Here is a 17,871-nt window from a genome sequence, read left to right as displayed (position 1 = left end):
ATCAACCTATTCTATTAAAAAAATAAAATTAGACAATTTGAATCCTGATTTTGATTTAATATTACATGGATCTATTAACAATATTCCTTGTAAAATGAATATTGATACCACGGCTGATATTACCGTTGCTAATATTAATTCATTTAATAATCTAAAAAATAATAATTATAAACCTTATAAAATTTATACGGCATCTGGTAAAGAATTTCCATATAAATTTATTCATAAAAGTCAAATTAAAATTTCGAATTTCTCCATCGATTTAGATATTATTTTTGCGGAAATTAAAGAAGATTGTTTACTGGATAAAGATTTTCTAAAAAAATCAAAATTAATGAAAAATTTCAATGAACTTTTAAATAAAAAATTTAATAATAACAAAAAGATCTATGTAAATCAATTAAAAACCGAAACAAAATTATTATTACCAGAATTTTTAAAAGAAGTTTACGATTCATCAATTAAAAATTTAAACGATTCACAAAAAGAAAAATTTAATAAATTTTTAATAAAATATCAAAGTATCTTTGCAAAAAATAAAAATGACATTGGCGTCTGTAATTATATTGAACATGATATTGACACAGGAAATGCTCAACCCATTAAACAATCACCTAGGCGTATTCCATTACATTACAGGAAAGAAGCTTTCGAATTATTAAAAGACATGAAAAGTCAGGGTGTTATTCAACCTAGTTCTAGTCCATGGGCATCTCCAGTCGTATTTAAAAAGAAAAAGGATGAAACTCTTAGATTTTGTGTAGATTATCGACAATCAAATTCCGTGACAAAGAAAAAAGCTACTCCAATTACTAATCAATTAGAAATTATCGATTCTATAGTAGGTACGGTTTGGATTTCAGTCGTCGATTTTAAAAGCGGATATTGGCAGATCCGCATGAATGAAAAAGACAGGGAGAAGACAGCATTTTGCATAGGTGGTCAACTTTGGGAATTTTTAGTTCTTCCGTTCGGGTTATGTAATGCCCCAGCTACTTTCATTGAATTAATGAATATTGTTTTAGAAGGATTAATAGGAAAAATTTGTGAAGTTTATATTGATGACATCATCATTCGTAGTAAAACTTTCTCAGAGCACCTCGAACATTTAGAAATCATATTTGATAGACTTCTTCAAGCAGGCCTAAAAATCAATACTAAAAAATGTGTATTCTTCCAACACAAAGTTCCATTTTTAGGTCATGTGATTTCCGGAAATAAAATCGAATGCGACCCAAAGAAAGTTGAATCAATCACCAATTGGCCTATTCCGAAAAATAAAAGCGATCTTCGAGGTTTCTTAGGACTCTGCTCGTATTATAGGAGATTTATTAAAAATTTTTCCCTAATCGCTAAGGATCTTCATAAATTAACCGAGGAGAAAATACAATTTATTTGGGATGATAAAGCTCATCAAGCCTTTGAAAACTTAAAGAAAGCTTTAAGTACTGCCCCTGTTCTAACACCTCCAGATCCGAATCTTCCTTTCATTCTGGATACTGACGCTTCCTATTTCCAATTAGGTGCAGTTTTGTCTCAAGTTCATCAAATTAAAACTCCTGATGGTAAAGAACAAAAAGTTGAAAAAGTAGTAGCTTATTATAACAAAATATTAAACAAAGCGGAAAGAAACTATTGTGTAACTAGGAAAGAATTATTAGCTGTTGTAAAATCAATTGAACATTTTCGTCATTATTTGATAGGGGGAAAATTCATCATTAGAACAGATCATGCCGCACTAAAATGGTTATTATCTTTTAAAAACCCTGAAGGTCAAATGGCTCGTTGGTTAGAGGTTCTATTTCAATACGATTTTGAGATTATTCATCACCCTGGTAAAAATCATCAAAATGCTGATGCATTATCTCGTCGTCCTTGTGATTGTAAAAAATGTCAAAAATTAAATTCAAAAATTTCAAAAGATTGTCTCTATATCCAACAAATAAATTTAGGTATTACAGATCCTATCAATTGGAGCAAACTCCAGAACGAAGATGAATCATTGAAAGTCGTCATTGATTTTAAGAAAAAAAATCTTGTACCAGATTGGCAGTCTATTTCTCATCTTAACTCCACCTTTAAAGTTTATCTACTCTATTGGGATTCTTTAGAGTTAAAAAACGATATACTTTATAAAAAGTGGGAATCCCCAAACCTCTCAAAAATTGTTTGGCAAATTATTGTTCCAAAAAGTAAAATTAACGATGTTCTTCATGAAGCACATAACTCTTCATCTGGTGGACATTTTGGAATCAATAAGACCCTTGACAAAATTCGTCAAAGATTCTATTGGGCAACTTGTAAACAGGACGTTGAGTTATGGTGTAAAAATTGTAAAATCTGTTTCTCGAAAAAAGGTCCTCATCGTAAAACTAAAGCAGAATATCAGATTTATAATGTAGGGTCACCATTTGAAAGAATTGCAATTGACATTCTCGGTCCAATTACCAAATCTTCTTCGGGAAATCGTTTTATTTTAGTCGTCACAGATTATTTCACTAGATGGCCAGAAGCGATTCCTCTTCCAAATCACCAAACATCCACAATTGTTGAAGCATTAGTTTGTCATATTATTTGTCGTCATGGTCTTCCTTTAGAAATTCATTCAGATCAAGGTAGAGAATTTGAATCTTTAATTTTTAAAGAATTAATGAAATACTTGGGAATAAAGAAAACTCGAACAACTCCTTTGCACCCTCAATCAAACGGTTTGGTAGAAAGATTGAATAGGACAATTCTTCAATACCTCTCAAAATTTATCTCGAAAAATCAAAAAGATTGGGATAAATGGTTACCACTTTTCCTCTTGGCTTATCGCTCTTCTAAACATGAAACTACAGAATTTTCTCCTGCAATGCTCATGATGGGACGTGAACTCAGAATTCCTTTAGATCTTCTTCGAGGTTCTCCAATAAACCTGGAGAATTCAGGGGAATCTGAATCACTGTCAGATTTCGTGAGTCAATTGAAAGAGAAAATGAATTCTATTCACAATATTACAAGAAATAAATTTGAAATTAAATCAAACAAAGCGAAATCAAACTTTGATTTAAAAATGAATATGTTAACTTTTAAGGAAAAAGAATTAGTTTGGCTCTATTTCCCCCATAGAGTCAAGGGAAAATCTCCAAAACTTCAATGCGATTGGGAAGGTCCTTATGAAATTGAAAATAGGCTAAATAACGTAGTTTATAGAATCAGAAAAATCCCCAAAGGAAAATATAAAATTGTGCATGTAAACCGTCTTGCACCGTACTGTGATCAATAAGAAAAATAAAGAGAAGTCCGGCTGGGACCCTAAACGATCTCAGTATAGACGTTGTAAAGGGTTCCCGGGATTCTGTAGTCAATTAGTAAGTCTAGGATATCTTACAAACTGATAGAATTGAAGATGTCTGAACGACTACTAAAGACTGGTATAGTCCTTAGGAGAAGTCTGACAGTGGACTCTGAATAACCACACTATAGACGTTGTTGAAGAGTTCCCGAGATTCTGAAAGAAGTCTGGCTGAGGGCTCCGAACGATCTCGGTGGTAACGTTGTTCGAGGGATTCCCGGGATTCTATAAGGACTGGAATGTTCTAAGTTCGGTTATTAGCTGAGGGAAGTCCGTCTGAGGACCCTGAACGATTAGTCGTTGTAAGGGGTTCCCGGGATTCTTGGGCCTTTGATGAGAGACTGAATATTTCTTTTGGTTTAAGTGAGCTCAGCTCAAATCAAAAGTTTGAATTCTTAGGACTTATCATTGGTCAACAGTATCCTGACTGGAGCTTTGGGATCCATCCGGAGTTGGCATAGTCAACATTTCTCTTAAGTAGTGCACGACTTCTGGGAGGTAGGTGGATACCCTGGAGAGTTTCCGAGGAACTTTTAGGGGGAAAAATTGAAATTCGTTGCAACGTGTATTATTCAGTAATCATTGATATGTTAGCTATAGATAACATATCGGCATATGAGCTGAATGGACCGAGCGGTAGAACATTGAGCATTAAGATCGAAAAAGTAACAAATTAATCACTGATCTAGTAGTGTATAAGTGATATTAATTTAAGATACCAATCACTACAATATATATGGGATATAACGCAGTTTTGAGGACACGATTACGCCTACAATTCTTATCAGATCTTGAAAAAATTTTTCACACTTATTCTATGGGCGATTATCACAGTTAAGTTCGAAGATGGGCAAAATCGGTTGATTAGTTTAGAAGTTATGGCTTTTTGAAATTTCCATGATTTTTTGAAAAAATCAATTTTTTTCCACATTCAAGTTCATATAATTATAAAACTAATACTCATAGACAATTTTCGTAAAAAGTATCTGAAAGCTTGTCTAATAAGCTTTATTTTATGACATTAAACTTTACATTTAGACCATTTCATCCTATAATTTGATGGCCTTGAAAATTTTAATGGAATCAAAAAATGTTGAAAATATGGGTTCCATTCTACATAACTTATGAATTTCCTATTATAATCCGGTTTCGTCAGTTGTATTTTATTGTGCACAAAATAACCAGTAAATTTCTCTGCTATTTTATATTTTAAAAGTATTTCTTTTATTACTTATGATGTATCAAATGTACCTCTACTCCCTATGATTATCACTGGTCTTGTCATTACGATAGTACCTACAGTTCTTATCGGATCTTAATGAAATTTTCCACACTTATTCTATAAGCGATTATCTTGATCAAGTTTAAAGATGGGCGTTTTAAAGTTATGGCTGTTTAAAGTTTTCACGATTTTTCGAAAAAATCAGTTTTTATTCACTTTTAAAGTTTATATAACTTTAAAACTGAAAGAAGATTTCTGTACAAAGTATTCTGAAGCTTGACTAATAAGCTTTAATTTATGACCTTAACCTTTATTTTCGAGTATTTCTTCCAATAATTTAATAGCCTTGAAATTTTCATGAAATCAAAAAAAGTTGAAAATATGGTTTTCATTCCACATAACTTATGTATTTTCCATTATAATACAATTTTGTCAGTTGTACTTTATCGTGAACAAAATAACCTGCAAATTTTACAGCTATTTTATACTTTAAAAGTATTTCTTTTAATATTTATGATGTTTTAATCGTACCTGTAGTCCTAAAATTATATATGATCTTGCCATCGTAATAACAATTACAATTATGATCTCATACTAATTAAATTTTCTATACTTTTTTACGTGAAGGTTAGTTTGGTAGGTTATCACATATTGTTTTGTCGAATCAACTATCTGAAGTTCTCTATCGAAAATAGTCGTCGTCTTTTTTTACCCTCACTCTAAGAAAACGAGCTTAACATCATATCATGTCTATATACACTAACATGTATCACAAGATATGTATGTATATGACTTTTTATAAATCTACCTTCCATTTCGGCTGCCAAATGGCCTTTTTTATTTTTTAATTACAGCACTTATACACTATAACTGTTACAATGGTTTGCACTTATAAAAGATATAAAACCATTTAATTTGGTTATTATTAATTTTAATTATTTTTACTTATTTTTAAATGCGTCCTTATGTAACCTTATGGCTTTTTATGCGCAGATTATCTCGACCCGAGATCGGACTACAATTACACTTGATATTTGTGTCACTTTTCGATCGGGTCAGAGTGATTTTTATAATAATTGTAAATAACAAAATAATACCGCTACACGATATGAAAATATCGGCCAAGTACCTTAATCAATTTACAATTTAACTGAATCTAAATATAAGATAAACCGCTGTCAATAAAACAATACCGCTACACGATAGGAACTATCGGCCAAGTACCTTTTATTAAGGACGGTTGCTTATTGCCTTGTCTAGAACAGATTTTTGCAATAAGATTACGGGCTATCGACGCCATTTACGTGGACCGTAGGACTCGAAATTTAAAGATCTGATCAACAACCACGACACCGTTTACACGATACCGTAGGACTCGAGATCTGAAAATTTGATCAACAACTAAGGCCCTGAGCCATGGTGCTCAGGCTATTTAAAAACTTTTGATTGATGTTTGATGGGAGCAATTAAATTGCTGTCATTGGTGGAAAATGACGACAAGTTTTTATTTATTCGTCAATCGTTATTGCAAAAATCGTCGCGCTACTTTTATACACATAAGTGATGGTAATACTGACGCTGCGATTTCGCGTGCTTTTGTAAAGAGGAGTTTCGTAAATTTATTTATGAAATAAAATAAATTAAATAAAAACATTTATTGGACATCACATTTGAAATGATTCGAACTCTCGAATCATTTTAAATTAAATTGAATTAAGAAATAATATTCTATTTCTGGTTCCACGGCTTTTTGAAAATTATTTAAAATCATTCAAACTCCAGAATCATTTCAAATTGAATCGAATTAAGGAATAATATGGCAATTTCTGTACCCTCGGATGATTTGAAATGATTTAAATTCTTGAGTCATTTTAAATTTAATCGAATGAGGAAATAGTATCGGTTTCTGGTTCCACCAGTGGAACTAAAACAATTCGACAGAATTTGCCGGATCGAATACTACTATAACCCTTTTGAATTGTTAAATAATAAGTGAATTTCTAGCATCTTCGACCCTGCTTAAAAAATCCGATAGATTCTTATAGCTGTATGTATAAGGTCCTATACTTATCTATAGCACTTCTCATAGAACTCATTAATTCTTATCAAATTTCTATAGGAATTTACGAGAATCTAATGGATTCTATGAGATTTTCTAAACAAAGAAAAGACTTGAAATGATTCAAACAGATTTGACTAGAGAAACAAATTATTTGGCTTGAAATTTATCTTGAGCCAAGAAACTTTTGAGGATACGGAACGGAAATCGAGATTTCCTTTAGGGAAGTAAGAAATTTTGTTGGATTTTAAATCTTGAACAAAGAATAAACATTATTGACTCAATAAATCTTTGAAGATTGATTCAACAGTAGAATTAGTTAGCTATAAATAATTTTAATTCTTTGATTTGATAAATGTTGTTTCTCATTGTAATATATTTATTACTTCAATAAAAAATCGACACGTTTCTTAAAAGAACGTAACATTTTAGGATAAAGTTATGCGATCGCTTAAATCAATAAAATGTTTTAACTTGAGATCCAATACAAATCTCAAACCAAGATAAATGCTGTTTTGAGCCAAGTAAGTTTTTTCTTGGATTCACGCAGAGGTTCTCCCACTTTTTTTCACTACTCTATCTTTGTCGCTCCTACATAATAAATGGAAATTTTGTCCACGTAATAAGGTTGAGTAGATAAAAATTAAGAAAAAAATTAAAATAATTATTATTTCATAAATTTTAATATAATTATTTGTAAGTTTAGCAAATATTTGGGCACATATGCATTTTATTTATTTTCAATTAAGATATTTTAGGAATATCCGAATGGAATTTCATCTGTTTTTTCTTCTAATCGAGTCAATTTAATGAAGTTTGAAACTGACATTTTTCGAGATTATGAAAAAAAAGAAACAATTCATTAACTTTTTTTAAAAAACCGCATTAATTGAGTTTAAAACTATTACAAAAAATAAAGAGAACATTATATCATTCAAATTACGATAATAAATAAATAGAATTTATTATAATTTAAAATAAAATATTCTTAAATTTAAAAAACTGTACGTTTTAAATGAAGGCAAAACTTTTTTCAATATAAATGTGGAATTCATTTAAACTTTTAGTATATTAAATAAAATAATTTTTTTTAAGTTTAGTCTTGGGCATGTATAGTACTGGATAGCTTTAAGTACAAAAATAAATTTCTATTTCCAAATGCATGTGGTATTCGAGTGGGCTAAAGCACTTGACGAACTGTTTCATAACTTCAATCGAAGGGTCGACAGTTCGAATCCCATCACGTGTCGGAAAAAATAAAGATTTCTTCTTTACCGAAGTTGAAAAATAATATATAACCCCTAGTGGTTAATGAGCTGTTATAAGTTGTTAAATTTTTTGTTTTAAACAAAGAAATATACGATATTATATTCTTATTCAATTCAATTGAAAATGATTTCAAAATTTTAATTATTCCAAATTAGTTTAAATTATCTGAGGAAACAGAAGTATACGATATTATTTTCTTATTCAATTTTTATTTAAAATGACTCAAATCATTTCAAATAATTATATACATCCTAAAATAATATTTTACTTTTTCATGATTCGGTATGATTGAAAATGATTTATTTTTAAATGACGCTTGAAAGCACTATGATTTAACAATTTGGGGAGATTTGGAATTATTGAGATTTGAATCATTTAGAATAATTTCAAATTATAATTTTATGATTTAATAGTATATTGTATGACTAGTGCGGTAAGTTGTCGATTGCCACGAGAGCGAAGTTGAGCGCAAGAACGAAGTGAGTGCGCTCATTCGCTCGAGTGGGTAATCGCCAACACCGCATGAATCGAACAGTTTTTTTTATCATTAATGCAATATAAGTACTATCTTAGTGCTCGCGGTTTTATTCTCCAAGTAGCTTTTTGCCCATTCAACTGTTGTCGCGACATATTTGTGGGTAAAACGATAATCTGCATGCGACAAGAAGTAAATTTGAGTGCGACAAGTTTACTTCATAATGCAACAAAACTTTATAATGTTCATTATTTATATGCAAATTGAGTAATTAGCCTTCATTTTATTCTAGTTTTGATAATTCATACATAATTTAAAAGTCTCTTGTAGTAAGTATGATGCATATCCAATAAATGTTTCAGATTTATTCAAAGAATATATATATTTTTGATGCTATATGATAAAATATATTTTATTATGTATTTCTAAAATTATATAATTAAATATATGAAAAATATAAGTCTCGAAACATATAAAATGATACGATCTAAGATATAAAATGAAATTATATGCAGAAGTATAAAAAAATATATTAAAATTATCTATGCTAAAATATATATATGTATATCAAATCGGCAAAAATATTTTTATTTAACTTTGTATAATTTCATGTAAGAATAGTATATTATTATATATTCATTGTATATTTTTGCATATGTTTTATCAGTATATAGATTTTTCATGCGGGATATACTTGTGGATTTTTTAAATACGTTTTTAACGATATTAAAAGTCAAAAAAATTTCAGTGAAATTGAGAATGGCTTGGGCCATTGGTAGACAAGTTGAGAAGAATGCCCATCCAGGCTTATGGCTTTATTTGGGACAAAACAATAAGTCGGTCACGAATAATATACATACGAGATAAACTAAGAATTTGAATCAAGTGAATGCGATTCTCAAGATGGAATAGCGCAGCCGCGATATTATCGACCCGTAGTTATTCGGGTAACACCCTTTAAGTTCGTCTGTGGATTTCTCTGTTTCATTAGTCAACTAGTGGATATTCTACCCGCATGACATATAGGTAAGTTATTCATTCTCTTTTCATTTTTACAAATTATCCACATCTAGAGATGAAGACAATTATTTATTTCCTGTCTTCATGTTTGGATTCAAACGGCCTAAAAAAATTAAATCGAAAGATATACAAGTATATATTTTACTCTAAAATAAAATTATACTCGATACGGATAAAAATGCATATTAGTTTTTTCAAAACTTGGATAATTAAATGCAATGCATGCTTACTCTAAACAAATCTGAATTTATTAATATTTAATCAATATATATTTGTTGTTAATACTTTAGACAACGATGATTATATATAAATACTAGTTTAATTAACAATAATATAAATTTATATGGTTAAAACCAAGTTAAGGTTTATTGGATATTAAGAAATTAATTTAATAATCCACAATAAATTTGTCTCTCATTGTAGTATTTTTTTATACTTATCACTGGCATGCGAAGATTGATGATTTTGTAAAACTTCCTAATAATTTTAAGTACAATCTTAACACTATGACTTCCGTTTTATACAGTTTTATATACGCTTTTGGCAATTTTTAATTTATATATTTACATTACATAGTTTTAGGTTATATTGCAAACCATTCCAGTTCCTATTATTTCCTGTAAATATTCACTATACTTCTAGCAAATTACTCTATCAGAATATTATCCACCTATTGGCTATTTCTGTTTTGTCTCACTATTCTATACATAATTATAGATGTCTTTCTCATCTCATTCTCCATACTTGTATGCAAACGCTAAGCATGTTAGTGGGTAAGATTGCAAGCAGACAGCAGTTTGACGGCTATGTGGAACAAACCTTAAACGACCAATAAATTGTATTCACGGAAAATAAATTGTAGTAGTGGCAATAATAACTAGAGTTCCATTTACCACAGGCTAAAGTATGACACGAGACAACTCCAAATTGCTGTTAGATTTACTGCAATATTGTAGTTAAGCATCAACTATCGAAAGAAGTAAGATATGCCACAGCATGCGGTATTTGTAACTCCAACTGTAGTTCAATTTACTTGACATGCGGTTACGTAAAAATAAACGGTATATAACCTAAAATTTTTATAAATTATTTTTAAAAATCACTTACTGAGTTATTTACATATACTAAACATGGTAATTATTTACAAGTGGGGTCCACCCATGCTGGGCCATATTAAATTTTTTTTGATCAAATTGATCAATTTTTTTTTTAAATTCGTTTATTTATGTGATTTTCAAAAAACAATATATGTCAAAAATATCAAAAAAGATAAAATAGAAATTTTATCGAAAAACGTGAAAGCCAATTTTTTTTCAACTTTTAAAGGCAAAAAAGCTATCGAAATCTTTATTTTTTTTCTCACGACATTTTTTCTCATAAATGTGCCGTAAGAACAAGCAGAACAAAAAAAAATTGAAAATTGTTAATTTTTCACCAAGATATGGCCAAAAATAGGGTGGACCCCACTTGTAAATAATTATCCTAAATATATTTGGGTTTTAAAAAAGTATAAACTAGAAAAACAATGTCAATTATTTAATTTTCAATAAATTGTCAGATGATTATTTATGAAACGCTCTAATAAACGAGTATACACAACAGACTAACCCCAAAATGGCGAAATAGCAGGAACTGCTCTTTCTGTAGTACTCTCAACTCCCGCCTGAAGTATTTGTTACTGCACTGTGCAGTAGAATTAACTGCAAGATAGGAGTAAATTCAACTTATTTAAATTTGAGGCATATTTAGTAACTATTATCATTTAAATGATATTTTTAACTACAAAACCATTTACTGCAATCTTGTAGTAAATGATACTACATATTATTTTCCGTGTTAGAATAACGTGAAAAATACTTCATTCGATCACGATGGAATTCAAACCTAAGCATGGCTAGTACTTGAGTTCAAAGACAAGAGTGTTGCCCACTCGTGTCTAAGCACTATTTTTCAGTTTTCAAAACTATTTTTCGCACAAGCCAACACTCATATTAAAATAGAGGTACCGCTTGTACCAGTTTGATGTGAGTGTTGTGTGATTAACGTTATTTTTCTGATTTTCTCTTCAAGTATCATCAAGTCAAAATTAAAGATATTTAGAGATAATCTAGCCTTGCACACTAGATATTTTTCCGGTTGAAATAAATATTTTTTAATTATTTTTATTGCTTATAAAGTCCAGGTTGTGCCTCATTGGGATTTCAATTGAACCCCGGTGGGCTCTGGTCGACGATCATTTTATAATTTACTAATTTTATTAATTTTCGTTATTTAAACTATCTTTTGACCTGGTCTCCATATTGATTATGAGGACGCAGGATTCGAAGAATCCAGGATAACCGGTGGCAGAGCCCAGGACTGGATAAATTATTAGGCAGCCGGTATCAGCGCCCAATAGTAGGTTGATAATTTTCGAGTTACTAGTACCCGAGTCGAAATTTAAAAGCTACATTCATCCCTCTAGCCTTAAATAGAACCGATTTAGAAAACTGTGAGCCGCCTTAGCTCCTTCATTGAACCACAAAATCCTACATTTACTATGAAGTACTATTTTGAACCGCTAAGTCCGACATATATTTTTAAAAATTTTAAATTTCTTAAGGGCATTCTCAGACAGTGCCCCCCACTTTTTAACAACATGCAATGACTTTCAACTGTCATAACCGTATTAAAATTTTATTAATTAATTAAAAAAAAATTAAAATCTTAATTGAAAAAAGGACAACGTAGTCGTAATTTCGTTAAGATAAAGAATTTAAAAAAAAATTACTTACAATTGATATCAGTTGGGAGCTAAACGAAATTTGTTGAATAAATTTTAACCAACAAAATTTTAAAATTCAAATTATAAAATTGACATGACAATTTTACTGAAATTTATTTAACGAATTTTGTTTAACTCCTAATTGATATCAAGTGGAAATAATTTTTTTTTAAATCTATATGTCGGCGAAATTACGACTGCGTTGTTCTTTTTTCAATGAATGCTTTAATTTTTTTTTAATTAATTAATAAAAATTTGATACGCTTATGACAGGTGAAAGTCATTGAAAATTTTTAAAAAGTGGGGGGGCACTGTCTGAAAATGGCCTTAATAAGTAGTAAGCAACCGTACTTAAATTGTAATTATTTCGATCATTCCAGAATTTTTTTTATTGTTTTAAATATTTGAGATTATTTTTGGAAATTTTAAATTTCAATCAGCAATGACATGACTTTTTCCAAGCAGTATATATGATAAGGAATAATCATGATATAAAGACTGTTTTTAGGAGAATTTTTGAGTTCATATCCGTGTCAATAAGCGTGCTGAATGTGATTGCATTTTTTTAACTACCCACTAAGAAAATCGGAGATTTTCGAAAAATTTGGGAAGTTATTGTTTCCACCCCAATTATCGAAAATCGAGTTTTCATCAGATATCGACGTTTTGAGGTTCTAGGAAGCTATTCTGACTATTTTCAGAATGACCCGAGTAAAAATAAAAATTTCATTTAAAAAAAAAAAATGTTTTACTCACCGCTATAGCATAGTGCATGGCGCCCGCACTTTCTTCCTGTAAAACCGCTGCACCGCATCCGTTTGGAGGACAAAACCGCCTCACTCAAAATTTTTATCGGTCTTTAGTACAGCCGCGCCGCCGCCACAACACAGCTGCATGGATCTGTATTTTTATTACTAGTAAAGCCGCTCCACCGATGCAACATAGCTGCACAGTTTATAAAAATTAAATCATTATTGAATAATTATTAATTATAGAAATTAAACGGTTATCATTAATGAAATTTATTGAATTTTATAGATATTCTCACACATTGTTCCCCACTTTTAGTAAATTTCGTAGAAATCTAACTATTGTATTTGTTTTCATGATGGAATTTTCAAAAAATTTTGCTACTTCTAAACTCAGCTCGCAAGCTGAGTAAGAACATACATATGGTTCAAAAGTTTATATATACATTTATATGTATACTAGACCGTGTTAAAATAAGTTTTTTTTTTTTTAATTTACGTATCTTAAAAGTTTCTTCTATAAAAAAAAAAATCTCCTAAAGTTTGAGCTCAGTATCTCAAAAATTAAGCTGGCGCAAAGGGGGTGGCCTTTCACATTCAAATAACATTGTAAAAATTTTTTTTTTTATTTTTAAAATATTCACACGAAGAAATTTTTTTTTAAATTTTGCCTTCAACTATTTTATTGGAAATTTAATTCTCTTCAAAATTGTAAATGTCCCTTTTTTTTCTAAACTCAACAGAAACGAAGTTACAGAGGGCCGAATAGGAGGAAATAAGTAATTAATAAATTAATAACAGAAAAAATTTATTATTTTAACTTATCAATTAATTAACTCAAAATACTTCATTAATCATAAAAAATTTTTGGATTCAACATTATTTCGAATTAATAACATATCAAAATTTACAATTAAACAGAAGCTAATTATAATTTTAATTAACTTCTGTTTAATTGTAAATTTTGTTATGACATTAATTCGAAATAATGTTGAATTCAAAAATTTTTTATGATTAATGAAGTATATTGAGTTAATTAATTGATAAGTTAAAATAATAAATTTTTTTCTGTTATTAATTTATTAATCATTTATTTCCTCCTATTCGGCCCTCTGTAACTTCGTTTCTGTAGAGTTTTGAAAAAAAATCGACATATACAATTTTGGAGAGAGTTAAATTTCGTATGAGATAGTCGAGGGAAAAATTGAAAAAAAATTTCTTCGTGTAGTTAGTTTAAAAATATAAAAAAAAAAGTTTACAATGTTATTTAAATGGGAAAGGAGACCCTCCTTTGTGCCAGATCAATTTTTGAGATATTGAGCTCAAACTTTAGGAGATTTTTTTGTTATATTGAAGAAACTTTTAATATACGGTTAATCGAAAAAAAAAAATAAACTTATTTTGACACAGTCTAATGTATATCCGTATGAAAAAACATTATATGTGAAAAAATATACTTTCAAATATATGAATATTATAATGTGATATATAGCACACTCTATAAAATAATATTTATATTTTTGCCGTATTAATATATAATAATATATTGAAATGGAATATATTGCTACAATATATTAATTACCCGATGAAAAAAGATTTTGTCTAATCATATATGATTATCTATGTTCATATATATGATTATATATAATCATATATGAAGTTATGTATAATCATGCATAATTATATATGGGGTCATATATAATTATATATGACCCCATACATAATTAGATCTGATCATACCTGGCTGTTATAAGCCCATATAGAAGTCTATATTTGATCAGATCTGATCATATATAAGTCTATATATAATGAGATCTAATCAGATCTGATTATATATGAGTCTATGTGTAATTAGATATGATCATACCTGGCTGTTATAACCCCATATATAATCATATACGTCTAGGTATGATCAGATCTGAGTATATATAAGCCTATACATAATTTGATCTGATCATACCTGGCTGTTATAACCCCATATACAACAATCTATAAGTCTATATATGATCAGGTCTGATCATATATGAGTCTATATATAATTAGACATGATCATACTTGGCTGTTATTACTCCATTTATAACCACGTATAAGTCTATATATGATCAGATCTGATCATATATTAGTCTATATATAATTAGATATAATCATACCTGGCTGCTATAACCCCATACATAATCATATATAAGTCTATACATAATTACACAGAAAAAAAATTAACGTGATTCAAGTGAAATATTCTTGAATCAAGGATACTAGTTTGAAAAATTCCATTTTTTTTTGCTTCAAGAATTTATTTCTTAGCTCAAGAAGTTTCAGGATTCTTAAATCAAGATTTGTATATGCTTGGTTCAGAAGTATATTTTTTTTCACACAATAAATCTAACTCTCAACCCAAGTAACCGATTTACTTGAGTGAAGTGAACATTTTGACGCCAGGTGGCGCCTTGATGGGAACAGCGTACTTGCTTGTTTTTCTCTGTCAGTTGTAGTTAGTTTTGAATTGTAAGTTCACAATTTGAACATCAAAACATTTATCTCGCCGTTGATAATTATTTTTGTTTAATGTATATTAGGGTGGCCCAAAAAAGCCGACTATTTTTTTTTCGAGTCTCGTTCATTTTTTTCTACAAGAAAAATGATAAAGATCCTGAAAATCTCAAGTCGAAATTTTAATATTTAAAGGTCGCTCCGAATTTTTCAAAGTTTCCAAGACAAGTACTTTATATCTTTTCGAGCGACTTCTGAACATAAATATCAACGAACTTGATATTTTTTTCTTGAATTTGACATACTAAAAAATGGAATTAAAGCACGAGAAACAAAACAAAAAAATTAATTGAACATTTCTCACTATTGTAGTGTAATTGTCAAAAAATCATAATTTTTTAAATTCTTTAAATTTATTTATTTTTCAAAAATAAACATTTTGATAAAATTTTTATAATTTTTTATAAACTTTAAACACAACAATAGTCAATTATTAACACTATATAGGATAACAACATTTTTCAACTTTCTTCACCAAAGTATTTTTTATATATTAATTAACGCTTATCAAAATTTTACTTTAGTTCAATACTTGTCAATACTTAAACAAATTGAAAACATAATCCAAAATTTACTTCAACAATGTTAAAGTATTGTGAAATATATTAAGTATAGTTAATTTTACTTTGTGACTATATCAAAATGATTCATCAAACTTTTTTTTGTAGTGTTTGGAAACAATTTTCTATTTTCTTCAATCACTTGCAATAAGTATTGTTTTCGTTTCTCGTCAGTCACAGTATCATGATATGATTGCATTAGAGCAATCCCACGTTCAGCTGAATCATTCACAACTTCTAATTCCTGAACAATCTTCAATCCTTCTAAATAAATTTTATCTGATTTCCAGGGACAAGGATGTAGTTTTAAAAAGGATTCGTCAAGTTTCAGGGACTCGAAAAAATATTTAGTATTTTCCGTCACGAAATCACTAATATCTTTGTCCAGTATTTGATTTGGATCAATAATTAATCGGTTTTCAACCGTTGTTTTTGAAGATTTTTTGTTCAAAGCTGAAACCATTTTTATTTTAGTCGTAACGGAAATTTGATCATCGAAGAAAGACAGTCTAACCAAATATTCATTCAAGTACCAAAGATGTCGAGAAAATACCTTTAATGCAGCAGCTGCTACGGATTCATCTTGATTTTTATAATTTATCAAATTTTTTAGCAATTGCAAATTATTTTGTGGTGCCGATGTAGCGTTAGAACAAAGAAACCAAGCTTTTAAATAAATTTGTGTTACAAATTTGTTAAATCTCTCAAGGCCTGATAGTTCTTTTGCCGATAATGTGAATTGATTGCGGAAAAAATATATTTTCAGGCAATAAATAATTTTTGCCATCCACATGGCTCTGTGATAAGCTCCGGGAATGTTAATAAGTATCGTTTGGTTATTATGATCAGTCGTTTTCCCGAAGAACAACAAAAATAATTTCAGAAATTCTCTGTAATCATCGCGAGGTTCTTTTATTTTTAGCTGATTAATAATAAATTTAACCATTTCAGATTCATCATCAACTGCTCAACTTACAAAATCAAATCTATTAAAATTTTTCCACTGATTCTTGAAACGTTCGAACAGTTTAATATTAGGGCCACTGACTACTGATTCTAGCAATAATCCGAATGCTGCAGTTAAAATTAGTTCCAAGATGTGATGTCTACAAGCAAGATGAAGTAACTTTTTTTTAAGTTTTTTTCCCAGCAAAGTACAAGCTCCAACTTTATTGCCAGTATTACTTGCAGGCGTATCGAATCCTATCGACATTATATTAATTTCAAGATTCCATTCTTTGATTAAATTGTAAACACCATTTGACTGACTTAATCTGTTGACTTTTCAATTATTATGACACCAAGCACTTTTGAAACTCCCTGACCAGATACTATCACTGCTAAACGGTCTTGTGATTCAGTAGATTTATATGCTTTAAAAATTTTTGTATCCCAATGCACTGTTAGAGGAACTTCTGGACGAAAAGACGATTTCAAACTTGACGCTTTCTCAGCTCGGTGGTTTTGTCGTGTGCGTCTAATAGTTTCTTTGCTTACCGTGACATCTAAGACTTTACGGTCTAAAGCTGCTGAAACTGCCGACATCAAAAGTACACCGTTTCGATGAGATGTTTTAGTACGATCAAGCATTGATGACCGCTCGGGAGAAATCTTATATCTGGGCTTTTTTTTAGGAAGGGAAGCATAGAGTTCGTGGGAAGATGTGCTTGTTAAAGATAAATTACTTTTTTGAGAAAGAGGCTTACTTAATTCATTATTATTGTTCAAAGTCACTGCAGTTGACGTAGGAGCCGAATTGAAAATTTAACTTCATTTCGCTTCTGAGTCTTTAATGACCTCAATCAATTTTTTTTTAAGCTTTTCCAAACTGTAAATAACTTATTTATTTTTTCTTTAACATGAAAATCA

At 29.6% G+C, this 17,871-nt stretch overlaps 1 protein-coding gene across 2 annotated transcripts in view; it reads left to right on the top strand.

Moving 5' to 3' along the window:
- The first annotated feature begins 9,235 nt into the window (after positions 1 to 9,235).
- LOC130672386 (synapsin) overlaps positions 9,236 to 17,871 on the top strand; it is a 513,694-nt gene continuing 505,058 nt past the window's right edge. The window contains exon 1 of one of the 2 annotated variants that reach the window (XM_057476939.1): positions 9,236 to 9,388. The gene's annotated coding sequence lies outside the window, so the exon portion shown is untranslated. The remainder of the gene's footprint in view (positions 9,389 to 17,871) is intronic. The other variant, XM_057476938.1, reaches the window with a different exon arrangement.

This window comes from Microplitis mediator, chromosome 7, assembly GCF_029852145.1.
Source record: "Microplitis mediator isolate UGA2020A chromosome 7, iyMicMedi2.1, whole genome shotgun sequence".
NCBI lineage: Eukaryota > Metazoa > Arthropoda > Insecta > Hymenoptera > Braconidae > Microplitis > Microplitis mediator.
The sequence above is the reverse complement of the archived record's forward strand: the minus strand, read 5'-3'. Positions and strand labels throughout refer to the sequence as shown.